This window comes from Aythya marila (assembly GCF_965140915.1).
Source record: "Aythya marila genome assembly, chromosome: 5".
Lineage (NCBI taxonomy): Eukaryota > Metazoa > Chordata > Aves > Anseriformes > Anatidae > Aythya > Aythya marila.
In genome coordinates this window covers 42,280,041-42,303,085 of record NC_139046.1, presented here as the reverse complement: position 1 = coordinate 42,303,085, position 23,045 = coordinate 42,280,041, and the positions used below count along the sequence as shown (strand labels likewise).

At 35.3% G+C, this 23,045-nt stretch overlaps 1 long non-coding RNA gene across 1 annotated transcript; it reads left to right on the top strand.

Annotated features, from left to right (window-relative positions):
- Nucleotides 1-1,111: 1,111 nt before the first annotated feature.
- On the top strand, nucleotides 1,112-22,091 carry LOC309879115. Its single transcript, XR_014317671.1, has 5 exons — nucleotides 1,112-1,241; nucleotides 7,158-7,272; nucleotides 12,397-12,473; nucleotides 16,743-16,829; nucleotides 21,710-22,091. It is a non-coding gene; the product is annotated as an uncharacterized lncRNA (long non-coding RNA).
- The last annotated feature ends 954 nt before the right edge of the window (nucleotides 22,092-23,045 follow it).

Here is a 23,045-nt window from a genome sequence, read left to right as displayed (position 1 = left end):
AGAGGAAATGTATGGATCTAAATAAGGGTCTTGTATAACCACAAAAAAAAAAAAAAAAAAAAAAAAAAATTGAGAGAAAAAATACTGAAGGAAATAGCAGTCTTCCAAATTGGGAGCCCTTCGTTTGTATGCTTGCTTCCATAACCTCATATATGCAATATTATGTTTCATTTTATCATTGGCAATGAGTTTCTAATGAGTTATTAGGTTGTATAGTCAGATGACTTTCCTGTAGCTCCTTGTGAGGAGGAGTAGAAAGAGAAATAATATTTGCTGAAACAAGTTACAGAAAAGCTAGGTCATCTTTTAGTTGAGCTTTCCCTAACACATAGTGACCACCATAGAGAGTATAGTTAATGTATACTTAGATCTTAGACTATCTTTTTAGATGGTCTAGGTGACCTCATGCCATGCAAGGAGCGAAGCAGATAGGTAGTGGTAAGGGATAGACTGAGGAGTTATCCCTTTGTCTGCTCAAATCACTGTGCTCAGCTTTTGAGTAGCCTCTGGGAGACAGATGTTACATTCTAGCTGCAGACATCCTTAGGCTGTTTAGTTTTGCCAGAAGGTATCCTGTCTAGGACAAAGAAGCAGCAGTTATATGGACATGATCCTCCTGCCTTCTTTGTCTGTGTTTCAGATTGTGACTGAGATGGGAATTTGCAGTCTGCTTAGGAACAAGTACTTTTCACCAAGAACCTTTATGGCAAATTGCAGATTGCAGCTTCTTGCCTTTTAGAAGTCCTCAGCTGTCTGAGGACTACAAGACCATACAAAAGAGATAGGATTGTTCTGGAATATGTATGATGATGACAGCTAGTCAAGCAGTTGTAACAAAAACTGGGACTTCTAATTTCCTCATCTGTCTGGCACCCAGAATGAGTAATGTAACCTTAATGCCTATTGCTTCCTCATCTGTCTGGCACCCAGAATGAGTAATGTAACCTTAATGCCTATTGCTTCTGTAAACACTGGCTTGAACTATAAATTGGTTGTATGACTTGTTTACCACCCAACAGATTCAGTATCTCTGCAGTTTCCTTCATGGTTTTACGAGGTACTGAACACAGTTAGGTTCCTAAATACTACAGCTAACCGAGTGAAATCATGGCACTGTCCAGAATATTATTGCTATTCATATAATAAAATTAATCCTCAGTTCACAAAATATCCTTTACTGAGGAAGTTTTCATCTTTTTTTACTAAGAATCTCATCTGAGTAAGCAGAGTTTGAAAGTAAGGTAATATTTTTATATTTTATTGCTTTTTAATATTTCATAATATTAGAGATGAAAAATGACTGTTATATAATATTTAATTGAGATTTTAAATTACGTATTCTGTCACATAAGTAATAACATATAGATTAACTAATACTTTGGATTTGTATTCTCTTTGTCCATTTAGAAGAACAAGAAATTTCTCATAAAAATTCACCGAAAAAAAAAAAAAAAAAGCATATTCAAGTAAACCTGAAGAATATTCTAGTTATTATTTTCAGCTTAAGTGTCTAATTAAGGAAAAAAAAAAAAAAAAATATATATATATATATACATGTATATATTCTATTTCAAATTTAAACATTTCAGTCTTTAGTTTCTAAATTATTTTTTAAGATCATGCCTACAAGGAAAAAGAATAAAATGCTGAAAAAGAAATATGTCAAAAAATAATGGTTAGAGTAGCCCTGAAAAGAAAAAGCAGCAAGCATAAATATCTCCATATACATATATGTATATGTATATATATATATATTTATATGAATTTAATTCCTGATCAGAGCATAACAGCCTAGAAGTTCTAAGAAACTTAGAATTTTTATACATGCTCTTTCTGTTGATATGTGTAATAATAAATCAGTAGTTGTGAGCTTAACGCTTGATGTATCACACTAAATTGTATCCCTAGAGGTCACTGTTATTCTAGATGAAAACAGAATTTCTGGGCACTAAAGTTCCCTTAGGAGTAGAACATACAAAAATAACTTCTAGATAATTGAGCACAGTGGTAGTTCTACTGCATAGGATACTACTTACAGCTCATGCTGTTTCCAGATTGTTTGATTACTCTTCCAATTTATATAACAATTTATATTTTCATAGGTAATCAAGGAATTATGTTTCTTATGAAACCACAAAGCTTGGGAGAAAAAACAACAACAACAACAAGAACACATGTTTCATTAGAGGAAACTCTTCAGTTTTAGACACACAATGGCAAAACATTTTCTCCTGGTGTTCACAATTCAAAACAATAAATATTTTATTATTCTGATTTCTATACCATGATCTATAGTATGAACAAGCCTATTTATTACCTTTCATCTTTACCTTTTTTTTTTCCCCTTTTTTAAGGAGAGCTTGTTATTGATGTTCTCATTCTAGACTAATCTGGGTCATCCTGCACTTCACGCAATATTTCATTCCTCCCATCATGATAAATCACATAGCCAACATCTCCCATCATCCTCACCCTGTGACTTCTACTTCATTAAATGGTTCATGAATTAGTCACATTTGGTATCTGGGCTTACTTTGGCCAGTGCCTCAGGCAGCCTTTTGACAAATGTTCTGAAAAGGTTTAAGGGCAACAAACATATAAGAAATTGAGTATAATAGTTAAAATCTTGTATCATAAACCTTGTACTTTGGGACAGAAAAGTTGGAATCAGTTAATTAGATGCTCATTAGATGTTGCATGCTGCATGAGCCAGTTAGGATTATTTCCTTTTCCACATGAAACAAACCAAATTTAATTTAAAGTTAAAACTCAACTATTTCACCCTATCATGGAGATTTTACATCTGAAATCAGAATATTTGTTTCTGAAATGCAGTCAGTGGTGACTGGTCCACAAATTCGCTTACTCCCTTTTGGGTCTTTCATCAATATCCTGAGATTTCGGAGAGGGCTATCCTTTTTTTTTTTTTTTTTTTTTTTTTTTTTTTTGGAGAATTTGAGAAGGAAAATAACATGGAATCCATGGAATCAAATAATGTTTTCTGGCAAATTATGTCTTTTCTATTCTGGTATTTTTAGATGAGCTTCTCATCTCCTCTTGAGGACAATAGTTTATAACTATATTATCAAAGTGTATGAAATCAATTTTACAGTATTGTTTGAATGTTTGAATATGGTATTTATCTACCCATTGGGAGTGCTTGCTAATGAACTTACAGCAATTTCATGAGGTCCTCAGTGTTTATATATAGTGCTGGAGAGCTGAGGAATGCACGCTATGTATTCTTCACAGACTGATGACATCACTTGCTAAAAGTGACCAAAAAGACAAAAAGTGACTTGCCAAAGTTTAATTTTCTTTAACTTTTCTTTATCTTTTAAAGGAAACGCAGACAGTTCTTATTGGTAATAGCCTGTAAGCATGCTGTCAGTAAGAAAAAGCTTTTTCAAGACGATTAGCATTTAACGGGTCTTTATTGATGATCTGAAGCTAACAAAGTAGTGCAAGTGGAATATTACCCTCTAAGTGTCTTGCTGCTGGTTACTATTTTTAAACTAATGTTTTGATAATCGAGAAGATGAAGTGTGTTTTGATTTAAAGACTATAGCCTTTCTATTGTGTCAGTCAACTGCATTAAGATCATTTTGTTTTCAATTATCGTCTTTCATTGAGCACCATTATCAGGCCCTGAACAAATATCACATGGTCCATCTTCCCAGGCAAGTACTGTAATTACTCAATAACTGCAATATTGATTCTGGAGAACTGAGTCTTACTGGCTGGCATACCAACCTGCTTACTAACTCAGAATTGCAGCAGCCAGATAGAGCTGTTTGTAATGTAGTTCCAAGCAAGAATTCACTCAGATTAAATTTAAAGTTTTCTCTTCTTCTTTGATGCCTTGAATTGCTAAGATTTAATCAGAGTTGAAATCACATGTGAACTGAAAGCCTCCAGCTTTGTAAAGCTTTGACAGAGGCCTGCGGAGCTTAATACAAGAAAAGGCATATCAGAGGTTACACAGCTCCTTTAAACGCATATCTGCAATGTATTATCAAGATGTCATATGATGAAAAATCAAGATCCATGAAGAGGAGTCCCAGAGTAAAACACCACACAGCCATAGTCAGTATATAGGCAGTACTTACAGTTTCTCATTTATGAAGATGTTTTCTCACTCTTGTCTCACTGAACTTTCTCCTTTTTGCAATGCTTCCAGTGGCAAGGAAAAGGCACAAATCACATTGTTAGAATGGAATCAATCTACTCAGCATTGCATGTGATACGATATAGAATCAATTTTTGAAAAGGTAGAACAATTCAGTTCCATTTCATAGGAAAGTTTCAGCAGTCTGCTGGATTTAAATGTTAGATTGGCTCTATTTCAGGTTCTTCACTGTTTCTCTTTTTCCTCCTTCTTCCTATTGCCCTTACATACTGCTCCCCCTCACCAATTGCAAGTGGCCTTCAGTACACGTTTAGAATTATTTGGTCTATACCTTTCCATTTTGAAAGACAAAACCAATGTACTAAGTATGACTATAGTAGCTCTGAATTTGAGAGAACAAGAAGTAAATGGACTGGCAAATGCATAATGAAGTGAGCAAGTCAGTACTGCAAGCTCAGTCATAATCTTTGTGCAGTACTTTTATTTTCTATCATAAAGAGCAAATTCTGTATCACTGTGCTAGTACAAAACTGATGCAGTGCTGACAAAGCAAACCATGAGATTGTCTCCTGATCTGAAAGATTTTGCATTTTGGACCTATCACAGCCACCCCATAACTATGCTGCCTCCAAGAAGTATGTTGTAGTGCTATTCTGCTCTGTTGAGAGATGGCCACCATTTAGACCACAGCTATATACCCTGATGCCTGAGATGATGCCTGAGACCTCTTTCTGAGTGGCTATAGCTTACTGAAACCTGTTAGATAGAAGTCAAATTTTATTTATTTAGCTACCCCTCCCATCCACCCCCAATGCTCATTACATTATATTTAGCAACAGCGAACCATAGTTGCAACTGTACACTCATCCCCACTCAGCTTGTTTTGATTACACAGATTTTTCTAGAGTGTTTCTAAGGACTTGAATCATACAACTGTGCTCTGCAGATTTTGCTACTTTTCTAGATTATGAACAAGTGTATGAAATAACTTCAAGCCTAACAAAGAGTCTTGAAAAATCTTAGTGTTCTCCTCTGACCGTGATGAAAATTGATCATTTATTCATCTCTATTTTTCTCAAATTCTTTCATCCGTTGTTAGATTGTGGAGAAGATTTGGGCTCCATTATTTTTGTAGGGTATGCCAAAGGTTTGAGATAGTCTTACAGAGTTATACAGAAAACTACTTAAAGCCTGATTCCATTAATGCTGAAGCCTATAATAACATTAAAAAAAAGTAAAAAAAAAAAAAGTAAAAAAAAAAAAAATATATATATATATACATTACCCTTAAAGGGCATTTTATAGAAGCAAAAAAAACCTTACGAGTAATTAATAGCCATGTCCCCGGTGTTTCTAATTGCATCTTGGAAATTACCTAGTGTTCACTTAGTGTTTTCTAATGTTGCTTTTACCATGTTACACTCAGCTACAGTTAGAAAGAAGGTGACCTCTGAGGTTAGAAACAGTTACATCATTAAGCAATCAGATTCAATTTCAGCTCTGGAGAGCACTGAAATTAAGTGTAGAATGTTTTAAGTAATTGTATCAATAGAGGGGAAATAATTTACAATAGCTGAAAATAGAGGGAAAAGTCTGGATTTCCTTCTCATTTCAAAAGGACGGTTCTCTGTATCTGAAATTTGCCTTCGTAGATCAACTACCACCAAGGAATCTCTACAGTGCATGAAACTAAAGAAAGCAGGCTGACACTAGTCATTTAATTTGCATTCAGACCATCAGCATAGAAGCATTACAGAAAGGCTTATGAGAAAAAGAGAAGATCAAGTTATGCATCAGCTTGTTATATACTTTGAAACCATTGAGTTTCACATAGGAAAGGAGAAAAAGCGACAGCTAGTACGTCTGGAGAATTTGAAACAGCCTGAGTCCTGACTTGTTCACTGACTTGTTTGGTGTACACTGGTGATAGGAAACTTCTGCATTTCAGCATCCTCCTCCATGGGATCTTGAACAGCTCTAGAAAAGTCAGAGCATCCTCCACTATCAGTGTGAATTCAGTGGTGAGTATATACTGCTTCTTAGCTGCATAGCTAAGAAGTATAGCTAAGAAGCAGTATAGAAAGTTATTCCTTACTACCTCAGCATTAATTGCCATTTCCTAGCTGAGCCTGAGCAGGACTGTTCTTCCTTTGCTCCATCTCCTAGCTGAGACCAGTAGCCTTCCATGTGGCCTCCTGGAGACGGGCAGCAGAAGACTAATCTCTCACTCTTACCTCAGAACATGCAGTTAAGGGTATGTTTCCCAAAAGAGAGAGCAGGTTCACCATATGAATTTCCTTTTCCTCAGTTCCTGGGTTGCAAGAGCCTGGAATCTCTCTCTCTCTCGAAACCAAAGGAAAAAGCACAGGGTGTTTTTGTTTGTTTTGTTTTGTTTTTTAAGTGCACAGTGAAAAATGTGTAACTTCTCAAGAAGTGACACTGTTAGTTTCTGATTTTTAGTAAGAGCAACAGTGTAATTTATGTGGTCATGTCTACTCCACCAGTACCTGACGTGAAGCAGTTGAAGAAAGCTGAAGCTTGCTGCTCACACCCTTAGCTAATATGCATTAAATCCCACATTCTGTCCCAGACAGTAGCTGAAAAAAAGTTATCTGAATTCAAGAACTAGTTAGTCTGAGCAATGATTATCAGCAGAGCTCCTCAAGACATACATTTCTGAATGAGAAATAAACTCAGCATTTTTCAGGATCAAGTCTATTAAATATTCTTCTGTTTCTTCAATCTTAAATTATTTTTAAAAAAATATCTCTTTTTTTTTTTTAATTATTTCTTTGTGCCTTTTTTTTTTTTTTTAAACATTAAGTAGATGGTAAGGCAGTATGTGATGGTGTGCGATTTTTCAGACAGTCAACCTACTTTGAAGGTAAATTACTAAATTTGCACATCATCAGAAAATCACTGAGTTGTATTGGTCCAGCAGAATTTCTATTTGACCTCAGAAGACAGTCTAGCAGCTGAGCTAGACAACATGGTCACTGATGAAAAGTGATCATCTTAAATTTTGCAGAAGTCAAAGGCTTCTCACTCTGAAGAGCATGAACTCAGCAAGTCCTGAGAAACCTTGGCAACCACCAGTCAAACTCCAGCCCACAAATTCCACTGCGTGCAAAACTCATCAAGAGGTAGGTGTCCTCATCTCTCACAAATGAAATATCATCTGGAGTTCAGGAGAAGCTTCAAAACCAGCATGAGCTGGAATCCCCTTCCTGCTACAGACAATGCCTACTAGTTCCCACTGAGTTCTATCTCAGCAGGAAATGGGAGTAAAGCAAAACACTCATAATCAGCATGAGAGTGAATGACTCTCAACTCCTGCTGAGCTGAGAACCTTATGAACATTTTTTTTTCCCTACCATTCAGGTAACGTTAGAATTCTGTAGTGCGCTGATAAGTTATGCAAACTTCTGCTAAAATCAAAAGGAATCTTTCTAGCTCCTTCAGAAATCTATATGTCAGGTCATACATCTAGGCTAAATCAGATTGTGCTTTAAAATCTCTCTAGCAGATAACAATTTTTGTTTTCTTTTTCATCTGAAGGTATCACTTTATAAGAAAAAGTGACAAAATTGGAAGTTACGAACCTCAAAAGCACCTTCAGCTGCTGGGAAGAATTTTATATAAGAGTTGTCTTTCTAATGACCCATCTGATGTTCATAAAAAAAAAAAAAAAAAAAATCAAAGTTAAAGGCTTTTTTCCTCTTCTATGTAGTTTAAGTCAGGATCACTTAGGCTAGTGTGAAATGGGAATAAGACAATAAACCATTCAGTACATAATAGGACAGAGAGATAACGTAGTGACATATAAAATGACTTTTTTTTTCTGTCCTTTCTAGCAATCCTCTTATGTGCTCATCTTTTACATTAATTTGTACTGCATGTGTATATTTTAACCCTATCTTTTACAATTTATTACATGACTGAATTACTTTTCAGGGAATGGTTTCCAGGGTATTTGCTTGTTTGTTTGTTTGTTTTAATTTTTGTATTCTTTAACTGGCTGTGAATGTTGATTTTGGCTTGCTGCCTCTTTCCTGCCTTGGGGAGTATTTCTCAGTAGCTAACAGTAGGTGCTGAGTCCTAAAGTGTCGATTCAGAGCAATGGAGACAGGTGGGCCGTCAGCAGGAGTAGTAAAGTGATATGCCACCATAAATATGAAACTGTGACAGCCCACAGAAACAATCTATTTTTCCTTTCAAACTTTACATATAACAGTTCCTGAACTCTAAAAGACAGCTTCATGTAGGGAAAAAAAAAATAAAATAAAAAATAAAAACATAATTTAGGAATCATTTTTTTTATCATACGATTTTTTTCCTCAATTGTGATGTGTAGGTGTGTATGTAAAAATAGTTTAAAAGCAAGAGAACATATAAAACAACACCATACTTCAAAACTGACAAAACCAAATAATAGCATAATATTATTACTACTAATACTAATAATCTGTTTGTTTGATCGTCTCGTCTAAGATATTATCTAAAATATGTGAAATCTCTCTCTGTGTACTCAAGAAGAAACACTTCCTCGTGTGCAATTGTCTTCAAGTGGAGGTGGGGGAAGGTAAAAAGCAACCATCTGCATCCAAATGCAGTCATTTGAATATCCATGTGTTGAGACTTAGCATGTTCTCTTGCTTTTAAACTCTAGTATGCCTATACAATCAGAAAAGGTAACAAACAATCCTTTAAGTTCCATGATTTACTAAGCTGGAGTACGCCTATACATATGTACAGTCAGAAAAGGTAATAAACAATCCAGACAGTGAGGGAGCTGCGGACTCGCTCACTGATTCGACTGCTACACCATCAGCCCTCCCGCCGCTACTGCTATCGAAGGCCTTTGCTGTTACGCCCCCTGCTGACCTGGACGTGCCTTTTGGCCCAGGCCCTATCGGCCTTGAAAAGGAGATAGATATGCTTTTCTTCGATCCGGGAAGAACGGGATACATAAGGCCCGAAGGCCGAGTTGCTTGACAACTTAAAGCAAGATATATTGTTCAAAAGGAATGGAAAATGGAGACTGTTAAGTCATGGAACTTAAAGGATTGTTTGTTACCTTTTCTGAATGTACATATGTATAGGTGTACTCGGGTTTAGTATGTAAAAGCAATGTTCTGTATATTTAGAACGTTTGATGTTCGTGTGTGTGTGTTGGTGGAGCGTAGACTCCCTGCACACCCAGCTCTGTTTACTTACCTTTTATATCTTTTATAAATATTCATTTTCATTTATAACAATACTAGCATTGGAAAGAACAACTACTCTATTCACAAGAAGAATTGTGAAATTAACTCTGAACTAGACTGTCCTATCAAGTGAAATTAAGAGCAAAGGATGATAAGCATCAGTACCTTTCTGTTATTTCTTAAACACAATATAAAAATTTTCATCAAGAAGACTAGAAAATGTGACACTTAAAATCCATTTTTCTTCTTAGCTTTTAATAGTTATGGTGGTTTGCATCTGAAGATCTTTGTCAGCTATGACACTGCCTTCCCAAATAGTAAATCAGGAAGTTTTTCTTCCATATCTTATCTACTCAAACCTATTTATCACATGAAGACAAAATCCACTGTTAAAATGCAACAATAATTTTAACAATGGACCATTACATATCAAGGTAGTTGGATTACTTAGCAGGATCCAAAGCAAGAAAGGGATCATTTATAATTGTGAAACCTCCTTTGTAAATTCAAAGTAATAACTGCAAAAATAAGTAAGTGTTCAGATAAGCTGTTGGATATTAGAGTTCTTTCTGTTCAGTGCAAATAGGACAATGAGAAGAGTCTGCCCTTTATTAATTGAAGCCTGGCTTCAGTTAACAGGTCCCTTGCCTTGCCTTGCCTTGCCTCCTTTCCTCCCTTCCCCTCCCCATATTTTAAAAAAAGGCAAAAGACTAAATGCTATGTCTAGTGCCTGAAATGTTAGCAACTTGGGCTACTTACATATAAAAGCTTAACACTATTTCCTGCTCTTGATGCTTAACTCAGCACTGGTGCATAGGGGCACTTAGTTCCATGATATCTCATTAATTTCTAGAAAATGCAAGAAGAGCTGTTATAAAACATTGTTGTGGGCTGTTAAACCACTACACCATCCCACTGCAGAGGTGGAATTTCTCTTATGGGCTAAGTGATTCTGAAATACTGATTGAGTAGATTCAGTTCTTAAAGTGTTTTTGGAAGACCTTTAGAGTACCTTGTGAGGTAATACATATAAATATATGCAGCTACTGCTCTTAGTCTCAGAGAAAACACTAAGTTATGTTTAAGAAAACATGAAGTTTCAATCTTAAGTATTTTTAGACAATTTTGCTGTATGAGGGATAGCGAAAACTTTAAATGGTAATCAATATCTAATGTACAGCAAGATATCTGATATATTGAGACTTGATAAGAAAGCATAAGCTTCAAATATAACAGACCTTTCATCTAAGTTAGTCGTATGCCTGATTACAAACAATAAATCCAATTATTGATTACCACACAACTGTCATATAGAAGACATGGGAAGTTTTGTCATTTAACAGAAGTGTTAAATTGTTTGCCTAATTGTATTATGAATTTGGCCCTGCCTTTCACTTGCACATTTGTGTATCTGAATGCATTTATTATCGTATCAGATTTTCAAAGTATAAACTATTCATAAACTGACTACAATTGATTATTGGCATTAATAAATATATATATAATGTTTATTTTTAGCCAGGAAATATAATCTCATGAAAAAGTGAAAAAGTAGTTTAACTCCTTTGCTCCCAAAAACTAATAGCTGACTTTTAAAAAATCATATTACTGAAAATTATTTTAAACTCACATCACAGCCACTTTAAATAAAACTTTTGGGCTACAAACGAAGTTGATGCCAATTTGCCCACATTGCTTTCTTCTGAAATAAATATGCAAGAAATAATTATAAACACATTTTCCCTTCTCATTTATTAGAGCTGTTATAGGTTTCAAGCCTGTTCCAAAGTAATTGCTTCTCTGCATTGCAGAAATGCTTAAGAATTTAGTGGGGTGGGGTGAGAGAGAGGTTGCTAAAAATGATTCAATCGTGGCTAAAGGAATTAAGATCAATGGTTAGCAATGCTGGATAGTCATACTAATTTGTACAGCAGTTTGAAATATTGGGATGTATATTGTAAAGATATAATAAACAAATGCTGTTAGGCATGCACACACTGAGAGATCACCTCTGTTAAAACTCAGCCTTGTCTGGATTTCTAGAAAGGTCTGGATGAATCTATTCAGCTCTCTGTAAACAATTTGCAAACATCAAAACTAAAAATAAGAGGAGAAATTATTTTTATACTGTCAATATTGCAAATCAAACTTGCTTGTAATAGACCATTTTATATTCATAGAAATATAATGATTAGATTACTATAACCAGCAAATATAATTTAATGTATGAAAATTTAATAACATGACAGTGAATAGAGTTCCATGCTGCATACAAAATCACTAGTTTTTAATTGGGTACAGTTTTTCTTTCTGGTTTTATTTTTACTGATAAATCTTTTGAGGAAGGTTTCACCACATCAAAATGCTTTTGACATTTATTTACGATACATCCAAAATTATAGTATGACTTTAAAGATGGAAATCTCACAGTAGCTCAAGACCACCACAGAGCAAATGAATTATCAAGGGATCTCAAAAAGCACAAATATGCTTCTATGTTATTTGAAAACCAAATAGCATGTACATACAAGGACAGGCTTTCTTTAATATACAGTAATGTGGTTCTTTATCAATTGTGAAAAAATATTAAAGCACTGAGAGTAAGTTGGAAATGCATGTGAAGGGAAGACAGATTTGAAATACAGTAGTGAGTTAAAATGTAAGCCATATTCGATAATAAGTATACTATAAACTGTATTAATATGTCAGAAGCATATATGCAAGTTGAGGGAAGTTACTATTTTAACAAACAAATATGTGTATAACAAATGTGTTTATGCAAATATACGTACTTATAAGTATTTGTTTTATAAAAGTGTATTCCAATAAATAAATATATATTTATGAGAACCAAAAGTGCAGCTGCAGAATGTACATACTGGCTAAGTAAATAATAAGGCTTTTCCTATTTTTCCTACAGCAACCAGAACAAGTAGCAAAAGTTTTGTGTTTTTTTTTTTTGTTTTTTTTTTGGGGGGGGTGGGTTGAGTAGGAAGTAGGAAGACGTTTTCTGAAAAATTCCATTTAATGAATGCTCACCCAGATTTTTTGGCCTGTCAGCAGGGTGGTTGGAAGGCTCTTTGTTTGTGAAGCCAAAAAATTTACACTGCCAAGACTAACGCCCCTCTGCCATGGAGGTAAGGTGAGTGGGAAGCCTCTATTTCTACAGTAATAATGAAATAATCAAAGTGGTTGTCATTGTCCCCTTCTGCAATGGAAAGATATTTGTTTATTTTTAGATAAAAAAAATCTGGAGGAAATTTTGATTTTATCTAAAAGACAGAAAACATCTGTCCGATCCTACTGGGGAGGTCTGACATAGGTATCTTTGTTTAGACTGCTTCCAGGAATTATTGACTCCTAGAACTACTGTAGTGGTAGCAAGGCAATGATAAATTGAAGCCTGAACCTGATATCAAATGATCTGAGAACTGACTTTGGTTTTTTTGGAGCTCAGATTCCCAAATATTGGTAAGTTTATGTTCAGTAACTTACAGCAGTCAAAAGGACTACTGTAAAAGGAAAATATTAACTTTTTTTTTTTTTTGGTTTTGTTTTGTTTAACATACTATTATAAATTTATACAAAAAATAGCCTGGCAGTATGATCCTTTATCTTACATGGAAAATAATGTGGAAAAATCTTAAGAAAGGAAACTCTTTCTACATTGGAAATTGTCTCTCAATTCAGTGTATTTCTTTTTTCTAAGTGTCTTCTATGGTGGCTAGAAAACATACAAATGCATGTGTACTCCTTGTAGATTCAAGATCATAGGAAGTCTTTGTGTCTTGCCATGAAATCCAGCCTGTAAAAAAGACTGAACCATTCTAACCTATAGCTCCCTGGAGGTCACTTAATGGCATTTCTGAATGTTCATAGTTTGAACTAACATTACTATTTCTCATTAGAAAATGTTTTGGCCTTTCATTTCCTGCCAAAACATATATCTTCCGCTGGACACCAGAAAACAAATGGAGCAGATCTCTTTTTTATTTATTTGTTTAAATTTAAAGGAATGTAACACTCATTTCATGTCATTCAAGTATTTTCTTTCCCTGAAGGAATTCTCTGCTACCTGCTTAATGAATCTTTTCATGTACATTATGCCAAAAATATGCAAAACATTGTATCTAAGAACTTGGCACAAAAAAATGAAATGATAATTAAAAGACTTAATAGTGAGTGTAACAGCAGAAGGTTGAAACATTGTTCTGCAGAGCTAAAGTAGAATGATTTCTACTGCTGCATTGCTGTACTTCCAGTAAATGAAGGCCATTGTCTGGAAAGGTGTTTTTGCAGTAGGCACTCCACATTCCTTTTCAGTGAGTTTGAAGTCAATCTAGAAAACACTGTCTCAACCTCACAGCAGTACTCACTATATACAGCAGTCATTTCTGAAATTTTGACAAATGGTGATAAGATAGTGGTCCATCAGATAAGAGGTGGAAATTAATGAGGTCTCTCTTAAAATACAAAATCAACTATGTAAATACAAGTTCTGTGCCAAATGCAAATCCCTGTTTACGGGTAATAAATATACATTTAACTGCTGGAGAGGGTGTACTGCAACTAGGACTCAAAAGAAAATGTGATGAGCTGTAAGTTTTAACAAGAAGTTTGGTATTTTTTCACTGAGTAAAACAGCCTTAAATAGGTGTTGTAAAACAGTACTTGACTTATCAGAGAGACATCTGAAGCACTTTATGACCTGTCTTTGTTTAATAGTTACAAGAAAAAAACAGTGTTCTTTGTTCTGGATACACTAGATTCCATGCAATGGAGAATAGCTCCACAGTTCCTTCTCACTGTGAACTTCCAATACACTAAAGAAAACAATTAGATTAAAATGTTTCCAAGTTTTTTTTCAGTATTTTGGTTTTATTCTTGTCTTATTATTTACCAACAGGAAAGGAGTGTTCCCATTATTTTATTGTCTGTTTTAAAGCCTTTTTTTTTTTTTTTTTTTTTTTTTTTTTACCTTTGATCTTAGATTCGTTCAACCTTTTGTTGTTATGATAGTTCTTCAGTTCATTACATGTGGCTGGAGATATAAACTTTCATGAAAACATCTCATCTGAGTACAAAAATTTATCTCACTTAAAAGTCTGTAGAATCATTACTTTAGAAGCAAGTCCTACAGGATCTTGAGCATTTTATTTCTCATTGGTAGAACTTACATTATATATTTAGCATGGTTCTGTATTAAAACATGGTTTGTGTAGACATTACACTTAGAATAAACTTGACAAGCCTAGAGACAGGATATCTGATAGAGAGGGGCACAGTGGAATCAAACAGGAGTTTTGTCCTATATCGCTCAGTGCATTCCTCCTAAGAACACTTTGATGATGTAAGAGAAGAAATAAATGACAGAATTTATAGGTAGCTTCAGGCTGGGCTACCAACAGTACATTCTGCACACTCAATTCACACTCAAGGCATCCTGCATTATGGCTGCCCACATTTATTTTAGATATATCTGACAGGCAGCACCTCAGAGGGGCAAAGCATTTTTGCTCAAGGAAAGTTGTAATCATGGCAGCTCTACAATCTAAACTCTGATTTTTCACAGGACAGAAAAAGAACATGCAGAAATTTACAGTACTGTGAAACCTAAGGAAGAGGGCTCTATGAGCCACAAGCTACAATATCTATTGTGATTGAGTACAAAGGAACAAAAACCACATCAAATAAAGTACTCTTTGGGTCTGTAGAGAGAAAAAAAAAAATAATACTGCAATAAATATAATGACTTCTTCCCTTAATATCTATAGGAGGTGGTCTGACTACGCTTCAGGTGTCATAAGCCAATCTATAGTCTGGCTAGTACTCATTTTTCATCTTTACTCAGTCCTGTGTTGTTTGATGGAGAGAATGTCCTGCTGACTTTTGAGAACTGGATTTGTGTGTGTATGTGTGCTTGTTGTTATTGTTGATTTTGTTGTCATTGTTTAATGTTTAATATAATATACACTACAATTTATTAGAACTTTAACCTGTTCCACATACATGTTCCCTTATGGCCACTGGATGCTTGACATATAAGAAGAGGTTATAAGACTCTTACTAAAAATTTTATGCAATTATTTGTTTCTTTGTAAATGAGAATTCAGTTCAGATCTTTTTAATTTTGCATTTCATTTCTTACTTCATTAAGCAATTTTTTTAATGTCTACTAATAAATTGTATCTAAAACTACACCTAAGACAAACTCTCACGTCCCTTTTTTAGTTCCAGGAAAGGACATTAATAAGATTTTTTCTAAAATAAGTTTTACATATAAGACTGTAAGATTCAGTCCAGGGGTCTTAAAATTCCTTTGTTGGGCTGAAAATTTCCTCCTAAGAGGGTGAAATCTATGGAATTAAAATAATCTTCCTCCCAAAAAGAAGCAGAATTTAAAAGTTCAATTTCATTAAATACTACTCGTAAGAATTTATACATATACATCTGTACATATTTACAAATGTAGATGTGTATACATACATATCCCCCAAAGCAGACATTTACGGAAGACTTTGTTGAAAGATATTAAAAAGAAAAATATATATGTATATAACTGTTAGAAAAAGCCAAAGATAATTGCAGTTGTGCAACCTGAAGTAGACTCCCTCGAGTGTATGGATGATGTTGCTGTTTCTAATTACATAACTACATGCAATTTTGTTCTTATGTTTCCCATTTTTTAAATAGTTGTGAAAACAATATTCTGTTCTCTTATCTCACTGTTACACTGACTGTATTACTACCTTTGGAAAAATCCCTCAAGACCTCAGCCTGAGACAAAAACAGATGTTGTTCCAAACAGTAAACATTTAGTAAAGTTTCAAGGCATTGAAACCAAACACTGGACATTTGTTGCTAACAATATAGGGCTGTATTCTGATATGGGGCCCAAGGGAAATGGGAAATTTCCTTACTTACTGAAGTGTGGGTGGGGTCCCGCCCTTAGCCTGTCCTTTGCAGAGCACCCAGGTAGAAGGCAGAGGTGAGAGGACTTACTGTGGCCCAGCCACTGTTGTTGACAGACACGGGTGGTGCAGGGTGGTGGTGGTGCTGTTCATCTGGACCAAGAGATCTGTAGGAGGGAGCTCTGCTGAGGTAAGCCATGGCTTATGTGTTACTTGTCTTTCTGATCTGTGCCTAAAAGCAGAAATTCGTCTACTGAGTGTAATGCATCTGAAGAAAATGATTGCCCAGAGGTCTGAAGTGATGGACAGTTTTATTTTATATAACACAACTATGTTCAGTTTCCAGCTACAGAATGTTGAATTCAACTCGGGGTGGGGGGGTGGGGAGTTGGGGGCAGAACAGTATATTTTAAAATATAATTTGCACAGCCTAGAAATATGTACGACCTACATAATACTGTGTCTAAGATGGGGAAATCTGTTCTTTTGTGACAGGAACATAATGCTGCATTCAATCACACTTGAACCTGAAGATCTAGGACATCCTTAACAGGAAAAAGCAAAAGAGAAACATGACACAAGGTCAGTTTTGACAGCTTAAAACTGCGGTATCTGAAAAACCAACAGGATCACATGATTTCTTGGAACATACAATGGATTATGGGATAATACAGACTGCAGGCACTCTGTTTGGATATATGCCCAAGACAGACAACAAACAGCATATGCTCAAGTACAGGGACATCAGGGTAATGGAATATAAAATAGTTGTGTGCTCATCATGAGATGTGGGAAAGCAGCCAGGGGCCTGTATTCCCAAGGGCCATTTCTAAGGGCTGGTGTCTGATACTTGGTATTTGGTACAAGGCTTCCTTATGTTGTTTTCGTATGGCATTGAGTATGCAAGCAGAGAGGTGTCAGATCACCTTCAAGCACCAAGCACTCCTGTCACAAGTAAACAATGAGAGATATTAAGGACTAATAAATCTTCATGATGGATCAGCATAAAATGACTTAGGAATGGTGATTGTGTAATTGTGATTCATTTGAGGAAGTGCTCAGTGCCTAATGGCCCTCAAACACCTACATCCGTGTATTGTGTTCATTGTCTAATTCTTTGAGATCCAATAACTAATTTTTGGAAGACATGCTTTTACTTTCTGTTTTGATTTCTTCTTCTATTTGTCTTTCTTTTCTCAGCAGAAGCATGAGAGAGAAACATTGATAGATAGTTCTTTTGATTATTATTTTTATTTTTTTTGCTCTAAAGGAACGGTAGTTTAGCCAAACAATGTATCTGGTCTCTTTCTTCCAAAACACATAAAGGCTGGAGCCAATAAAGGAATACATCTGTATACTAAAAAGCACATATTCACAAAAGGAGACAGACAACACCTCCAGCAAAATCCAGAGCTAAAGTTCTGCATCTGGAACTGGAGTAAAGCTATGTATCAGAAAGAATGTTTCCCAATGATTAGTATCCAGAACAGGGATACTGAGTACCTTCAGTACTCAGCTACAAATTCTGATGTGAGGAATGTTACTTAGCACTGCTCAAAAATTAAATCTCTGCACTATGAAAAAAAGCTTCCCTCTATTTGAGAGTTGAAAAGAACAATCAGTTGCCTGTCTATGCTTCACTGCACTATTCCTTGAATGTCACACAGATTTTGTAGTTCAGAGAAGGAATCAGTCAGGCATGGATTTGAAGATTTCAGCCATTCAAATGGGACATAGACTTTGTCTGAACCAAATTTACAATTGACTTTCAAAGTACGTGCTGTCCACAACCCACTGATTGTGCTAAGTACCTAAAACGTCCTTAGCAGGGGATAAAACTTTCTTTTGGGGATAGCAGCCCACACGTATGCTTTGAGTAACCCAAATTCAATTACTCTGTGGCATTATAAACATTCACATTTCCACCTCACCTAAAAAGATCTTTAGCTACAGGAACTGCTAAGGAGCTCTGCAGGATGTACTCTTAACCCAATCTGTTAAAGTGTTCTACTTGTGTGGCATAATTAAAAAGACTTGTGAGCCTGTCTCTCGAGTCAAACAAAAGCTTAGAGTGCTTATTTGGAATTCTCTTCACAGTACAGGAGTACTGGTCTCTGAGCTAGATGGCTAAAAACATACATAGAGAATTTGTCTTTACTCTATTTTCCTTGAATGCTTCCAAAAAAAAAATAATAATAATAAAAAAAAATCTGCTATTTGTAACTGACAAATGATAGATGTTTTTATTCCTATTGACAAGGAATATATTGCTTGCTATGTGCATACAGTGAGTTCGGCAATACAGCAAGCTGAACAAGATTCATTTTGAGTTGACTCTTATGAAATTCAAGATGATGGAAGAAAAAGGAAATAGAAAAGTTATCAATTGCCAGGGTGAAAGGAGTGCACTAACAAAAAGAAGTTTTGCTTCCCCTGACACGTTGCACCCCTTTCCTACTGCTTAGCAACGGATAAGATGCCACTTATTTTCAGACAGGAAGCAGAAACAGCAAGAAGGCTGCACACAAAGCTGGTATCACTGCAAGTGTCCTGTACAGCTCATTGGTGCACGGAGACTTTGCCTATAATGAAGTCATTTGCATTCACATGCAGGCCTGGTTCTGTGGACATCAGTCCAGACTCTGGGAACTGTTGTTTCACTGAGTCAAAAGAAATTTGCACATGAAAGCCACATCCGCATTACTTAACTCTGCAGCTCACTCAGGATTGCCTTCCTTTTAGAGCAAAGTACATCTGAACGTACGATTAAATCTCCAGAGGATTGATTTTATTTCTTTTGGATATCTGTTAGACTTGACAAGTGGTGAACATACACTGTGCAAATATCATTTGAGTTGTTACTTACCCATTCTCCATTTCTGAATCTGTTCTTTCATAATACAGAGCCACATAGCTGCAGAATTTTCTCAAACTTCCTCAGCCAGTCCTTCTGCCAGTTGGCAACGTGAAGGAATTCATCTTTTCAATATTTCCATGCCTTTCCAATTTAATTGCAAACTTTATTCTCATGTGCAGCCAGGAATGAAAGGAACAGGCATGTCTGGTGCTAAATATTGATTGCATTAGACTGAAAAAGGACTGCAAATTGTGTCACTATGAGATTGGTAATCTGAAATAAAAATTTGTACTAAAAGTTGACACTGGACCATAACTTACATAAGGCTCAATTTTTCTGTCATCAACACACATGTATAAAATGCTGTTAATAGTTTGTCAGCTGCAAAAATATATTAATAATTTTCCACAGATCCCAACACTGATACAACAATTTGCACTTGATGTGGAGGTCAGCTGTTGACCTCTTTGGCTCCTTCCTCTATTGTATTTATGATGTAAATTTAATTTCTCTCTCTCTGCCTATCTCTAATAAATAAATAAATAAGGTAGAAAACCCTCAGAGTTTGTAATGTCTGAGGAATGCATCATATTACTGAATGTAGTCAAGAACAAAGTCAGGTTTACTCACTGAACTGCTACAGCCCCAACACTGATGGTAGAAATTCTTCTATAGTATCCTGTTAATGCGCTTCAATCCTGACCTAAAAGAACCTTTGTGGCTGACAGGATAGTTTAATTTTCATGCCCATTCGATCTTTGACTTCTGTGCTAAGACTGCCAATAGGGGTGCAAATTAACACCAATTATTCCGATGTTTTATGTACTGGGCTAAGAGCACCAACTCATTTTACACAGACCATCACCCAGCTGTCAGATGTTAATGACTTTTGGTTATTTTTGACCTGATTCAGATTCATCTGAGTAGTTCAGAGTTGAAAGGGTCTCTATTTCATTAATCAGAGACTGACCTGTATAACCTTCCTATCATTCCCTTTCACAAATTCAAGTGTGGATGTTTATTTTCCCATTAAATAATAACAAAGGGCCAAACCCCAGCCTGCTTCAAACTCAGTGGATTTATGCCAGTATAAAATTTAGCCTAATCATGTCAGTTCTATTGGGCATGAACATCAACAAATGTCCTTCATGGTTAAAGCCAATCAAATTAAGCAATATGTATATATATGTACTCATAAACATTTCTGATTATTTGTCTTCTAAAAATGTGAGTAATGTAACAGATGAATATTATCATAATATCTAAGGACAGAGTAATAATAAAAGTATTTATTAGCAAATAATTCATTTATTTTACAACCAGAGCAGAAATTATTTGTTTATTTTATTATTTGCTAACAGTACTTGATCATCCCTGTGTTGTGTTGTTAAACCTTTCCCCTGGCTTATAGTAGGGGTGGCTTCAAGTTGCTACTCCCTTGTAACTACTATTAGCAAGGATGAGTAGTTTCCAGAATAGACTCTGAAGAAACTGATAAAATACCATTTTGGAACCCATCATTTCTGAGACTTACTGCCTTCGGTTATGTGGCAGAGACTAAGCTTTGGAGTCGGCAAACTTATTTATCTGCTAAAGTTATAAAACCTATTGAGCATAGTCAAAAAGTATGGGAGTAGACAGTGACAGTAGAAATATACAGCACCTTATGTTTTTCTGACATATGAGTTAAGACAAAAAGAGGAGAGGAATTACATTCCTAAATCCACTGTATGTTCACTTGGAACTTCCTTATCTTCAAAATATTCAATTTTGTAGGAAGGTAAGTGATGTGTACAGTGATAAGTATGACCTAGGACATAGTTGAACAGAGAAAAAGACCAAGCTCATTGGCTGCATGTACTGAGTTTCTTAATTCCAGAGAAGTCTAGAGAGAGATAAAAGTTTTTCAGTGTGAAAAAGAGCTTAATCTCTTTGTCATTTCTATGGCTGAGAAGATGAGAAATATGAGCTTAAATTGGAAAGGTTAGGTTACTCTTCAAGAATCCCTCTCAGTAAGCAGTTTTAAAAACGCAGTAGAAAGAGTGTATCAGGAATTAAACACTCTAGCTGATAGTTTCCTGTATTAGAGTATAAGAATTAAATAGGTAATCTATTGAGTTCCCTAAATTCCATGACTTTGTCAGCTGGCAATAATAAACAAGCTAGGATCACATTGCTCATAATACTACCTGTCTACAGAGCATGTTTATATAAGGTTAGGTAACACAAACCTTTAAGCACATATTCTAACTTAAATTTATTCCCTACGGTGGATAACTTCATAGAAAAAAACAGGATTTATCTTTAAATCTGGTATGGTGCCTATAGCTTTCAGTCATTTTGTGAGTAGTCTGTGTGTCATGCCCTTTTTTCAAAACTCTACAGAAGAACACAGAGACTGGTCTTTTAGGGGCATGTGCTGCTACTGTGGACTGAAGAAATAATCCTTGGAATGAAAAGTTTTAAAGCATTTTGGTGCATCATCTTACATGTATGAGTATCTTTGGAGGAAAAGCCTTAGAGTAAAGTTGTTGATCACTAACCCTGATATGCCATATTAAATCTCAAGAACTGACAGAGCTCTATTCATGTCCCATCTCACAAGGAAGACATTCATAACCTCTGAAGACTGACAGTAGAAATGGGTGAATGCGCTTCAAAATGAAGAGCTTATTGACTGAAGGTTAACTATTCAAACGACACTTAACGACGTCATCAAAGGACACTTATTGCTGCACAAATAGAAAGCATGCAATTTTTCAGTGCATAGAAATCAAGAAATGAAATCTGAAATAAAATTTAGCTGTTGTGTTTCAGACATTAAACTGTGTTCTGTTCTTTTCCCTTCCTTTTTGTTCTAAGGTGTTTAAGATCTTGAGGAAAGGAAAACATAACTTCAGTGGTTCTGCCTGGTGAAGTACTAGAATATATTTGTGGAATTTATGGTATCACTGGTTGCACTCTTGCCAACAACTCAAGAGCTGACACAAGCCTTCTGTCTTGCTTTCTAGCTATAGAATAAGAAAAGATGACAGAAGCCTTTTTTGCTATCTCGAATTTTCCAAAATTTTTAAGAATAATGTGTGGTTATGATGCAGCATGGTAGATACAACACAAAAGCATGTTATGCTAATGTTACAGTACAATACAGTTGTTTACAATTAATGAAGTAGTAATTAGTTTACAATTAATTAATTATGTAGTAATTAATATGTAGCCCAGTACTCTTCATTGTCATCTAGAATTATGATACTCATAAGAAAAAGTGGCTTCCCGTGTGGGGGTATAGTCATTTTTATGCAGTTCCTCACAAGTATAATAATGCATATCACACCAAAAAGTAATTCAGCACACCTTAAAGTGTTTCTAAAGAAAATAGGAACACTAGTAATCATTATTTTCTACCATGCAAAATCTCCGGATAGGAGAGAGTGTCAGAAGGCTGCTGATCTGATTTAGAAACTGTAGATGTTGAATTTTCACATGGGATGTGTATGCATATTACAAACTGTTTTTAACATAAGAATTTGAGTTTATGATTAATTGTAGTCTGTTTATATTCTAAGAGTTCTGAGGGTGTCCAAGTCAAGGACCTGAAGTGTGTTCTTTTAGACGCAGTATGGGGTTTGTGTAGGAAAAATGTTATACAAAGTGGATAGGAAAGCAAAGCATTAAATAGCAAACATTAAACAAGTTTCCCAGTGAAACAGTAGAAAGCATCTGTAAAAAAAAAATTTAAGTTCAACTTTCTTATTTCTTCCCTTCACTCACAACTATGGTTTGTTCTCTAATGCATTTACTTCTCTCTGTCCTGAATCCATGCCAACCCAGAAATTTGCTTTCATGTTTGTTTTTTTAGTACCTTTAATGATACATGCTTTTGCATGCTTTTTACAGCCAGATATAAATATCATCTGTATTTTTCCATTTAGAAAATTTGT